A 3,989-nucleotide genomic window follows, 5' to 3' on the forward strand; every position below is an offset into this window, starting at 1 on the left:
AGGAAAAAAAAAAAAAAAAAATCTGATTGCTTAATTGATTAGAGCCAACCCCTTTCTTATCAGAAAAGAGCCCTGTGCCCAATTAGCAATGTCTTCCATGGTTTTCATAGGAGGATAATGATATATAATCATCTTTATCCTTGACACAATTGGTTCTAAATCTTTACATCATAGAATGTCAAGACTAAAGAGGACTTCAAGGGTTTTCTTGATCAGGAAACTATAGTCCTTGGACCAAATGCACCTAGTTACCTGTTTTTATAAAGTTTTATTGGCACATAGCCATACATCCATTAATTTATGCGCTAAGCCTATTTTTCCACTACAGTGGCAATGGGGACCTAAAATATTTACTGTAAAGCCTAAAATACGCATTGTCTGGACTTTTACAGAAAATGCTAACCCTTAGACCAAACCCACAGCTTGCATAAAAGAGACTGAATCCCTTAGAAGAAGATACAGGCCCAAAGCTGCATAGCGGGTTAATGATACAACACAAGATTGAGCTTTTCTAAAACAGGTTACTCACATGCTGATCCCCAGAACCTGTTTGGTGGAAGACACTTCCTCTCCTAACCCAATCTTAACCTGAGATTGACTCATTAATCTATTTCAAGGCTGGGCGTGGTGGCTCACACCTGTGATCTCAGAACTTTGGGAGGCGGAGGCGGGTGGATCACTTGAGGTCAGGAGTTTGAGACCAGCCTGGCCAACACGGTGAAATCCCATCTCTAGTAAAAATACAAAAATTAGCCAGGTGTGGGGACATGCACTGATAATAGGAGGCTGGGGCAGGAGAATCACTTCAACCCGGGAAGTAGAGTTGCAGTGAGTCGAGATCACACCACTGAGCTACAAGAGCAAGACTTTGTCTCAAAAAAAATAATAATAATCTATTTCACACACCCTCTATTGCCTTCTACCTAAATCCTATAGATTCATTCATTCATTTATACACTCAATTCACACAAAAGTTATTTAACATTTCCTACCACCAAGTATTGCACTAAGCCTAGGGCTACAGAAAAGAGCAGGCAAACAAAGTCGACACCATGTGGTTGCTAAGCACTTGAGCTTCAAAGTCAAGTCTCGCGGGTTGGAAGCAAATCACTGAACCTCTCTGAACTTCAGCTACATCAGCTGTAAAATGAGAGTATTTCTGCCTCTGGTGTCCTACAGTTGCTGTGAGGAGTATTTGAAAAGCACTCAGCAGTGTCTTGTCCCTCTATACAGCAGACGTTGTTTTCATCACTGGTGGGTCCCTGCACACATTAAGCACACGGACCTGTCAGTCTTTCACTAAATAGGCCTGGTCCTCGGGTCTGGACTCATCTGGCTCTGCCGCATTAAATGTTTTACAAAATGTGGCCTTATTTCTTGACAAAATAGACTTGATTGGGCCTATTGGTAGGTAGGTAGGTAGACAGCCAGACAGATCTTAACTGACAGATAAATAGATTGATTGATCGATTGATTGATTGATAGACAGATAGGCAGACAGGTAGATAATCAGGTAATCACCTATTCGTTCTGTTTCTCTGAAGAACCCTGGCTGATGGGACCTGCTTGCTTCTGCGTTCCCAACGCCATTTATTAAAGTTAGTTACATTATTGCTTGTGAGGCTGCCTCATCCTTTATGCCTCCCCTGAATACTGGTTTCCAATTACTGTCTCAAAGGCTGCTGGTGTGGCCCCTTGGCCCTGACTACCAGTGTGTTGGTGACAGGGGGAACCTGGCAGCTGGTGGGTCCTGCACACATGGAGTCATCCAAGGTGTTAGGAAGATTAAACCAGATTCTAGCAATGGGGAAAGGAGTACAGAGTGGCAGACCCATGCAGGTCTCAGTCCAAGCTGAGATTCTCTGCCCCAGTGGCACCGTTGATCTTGACCGGCTTCAGGCACTGGAAGGGAACAGAGACAATTTTGAGGAAGATACCCCAAGGCACAGGGCCCCCTGAAGTGTGAGGTGCAGGGAAGGAACCCATCGCTCAGGCCTAAGGGAGATGTATTTCAGGTCTCCCCATTCTGATAGCAGATTTCAGCTTCACCCTTAGCTAAAAGTCAGTATGTTCTTACATAAAATTTACTATGTTTCCCAGTCTCAAAACCAAAAAGCAACACAGAACAAAAAAACTCTTTTAGAATCTGGCAGGCAACCAGGTTTTCACAGCTCATTCCTGTGTGGATAAGGCAGCTACTACCTTTCCCTGGACCTCAGTTCCTCTATCAATCCCAGGATGGTCACTGTGACTCTAAGAAACCGTTTCATCCTGCTTCCTCTGAGGCCGTGAATTCACCCCAAAAGCCTCATCCAATTCTCTAACTTTTATAGTTGCCTTTATAACTTAGCTTGAAATATTGTTTTAAACAAAATACATAAAACGTTCAATAATGACCCAATGGGAATGGAGATGCAGAGCTGGGAAGTAAGGAGAAGTAGCAGGTGTGGTGGGGAGAGAACTGGGGAAGAAAACCCCTGAGCTGGGACAGGAAAGCAGATGAGAAAGACACGACTGCAAGGGAGGTGGGGTCATTTCCATCACCTCTGGACGTGGGGTCATTTCCATCACCTCTGGACGTGGGGTCATTTCCATCACCTCTGGACGTGGGGTCATTTCCATCACCTCTGGAGGTGTCATCCGCAGGTGGTAGACATGGCAGCCAGGTTTTCCCAGAACTTTCAGAGAAACAGATGGCTTAAACAATCCTTAGCATTTCCCCACCCAAGAAAGTTTGAATTCTGCAAGGTTTGGATTTCTTCCCCAGCTGCTCGTCATAGTCCTCATAAAACCTGGAAATGTGAACTGTCCTTTCAGGCCCGCAAGTGAATGGGTGAGGGGCAGTAAAGCAGAATCTGGGTAAGGGTGAAAAACATCCATCCATCACAGAATTAGCAGGAGAAATTAACCAACAGTGGTGGGTCTCGGGTGTCTTCCAACTTATTACCATACAAGAGATGTTGGCGTACAGATCAGGATTCTGCACGTTATTCCTTCAGAAGCTGAGTGTCTGTCTCCCTCGAGGAAGGCACCCTGTTAACCTAAGATTAAAGAAACAAAGGCTGTGGTGTGTCATGAGGGAATACTTTAGGTACCTGGTAAAACAAAAAGAAAAACAAGTGCTGGGCATTAAGCAACTGCCATCATGACTACCCATGGAGGAAAACAGAGAAAAAAAAAAAACTGGATTATTAAACTGTGGAACAGAGCTAGACGTGGCTTGGGAAAAGGTTTCCCCAAATCACTAGAATCCATCTCCTTTGGTTTAACATGTTTTATTACATTTAAGGCTTACCCAAAACTTGGTAGATACTAATGTCAAGTCCGTTTACAGATGAGAAAGAAATGAGTCTCAGAGAAACTTTCCTGTTACAGATCAGGAGATGGCAGGATCTTGGAGGGACATGGCAGACGATGCCTGGTTGATCAATACCATAGGAGAGTTTGGCATCCAAGCCTGGGGTCAGTGGAGAGCATCATATGGGGACACCTCTGTGACCCAAACAGAGCAGAGTGCCAGAAAGACCATGGAAAACTCACACTTGACAGCATCACTTCTGGCCTCCGGGGCCGTGTGGTCAGCTAGAGAAGCAAGACGATGATACTGGACTCAGGAGACTGGGCTGGAATCCTAGCTCTGCCCAATTTGATGTAGAACCTTCCTTTCTCTGGACCTCAGTTTCCCCATTTGTAAGATCAGCACATTGGAACAGATGCTCTTTAGAGGGCCCCAAGTCTTAGATTCTGGCTGGGATTTTACCTTAAAGAAGACTTCCAGGACCAAGAGAGCCAAGCTTTCTGAAGAATAAGCCTAGGAATAGACACCATGCATGGCCCAGAACTTCACAGAGGACCAAGCACTTTTATATCCCATTTTAAAGAAAAGGAAATGGAACCTCAGAGAAGTAATCCCACTTGCCCAAGATGACACAGAAAGTCAGAGGTACAATGGGTTTCAAACCCAAGTCTTCAGAATTCAGCCACATGTT

The sequence above is a fragment of the Cebus imitator genome, unplaced genomic scaffold, assembly GCF_001604975.1.
Source record: "Cebus imitator isolate Cc_AM_T3 unplaced genomic scaffold, Cebus_imitator-1.0 Scaffold132, whole genome shotgun sequence".
Taxonomy (NCBI): Eukaryota; Metazoa; Chordata; class Mammalia; order Primates; family Cebidae; genus Cebus; species Cebus imitator.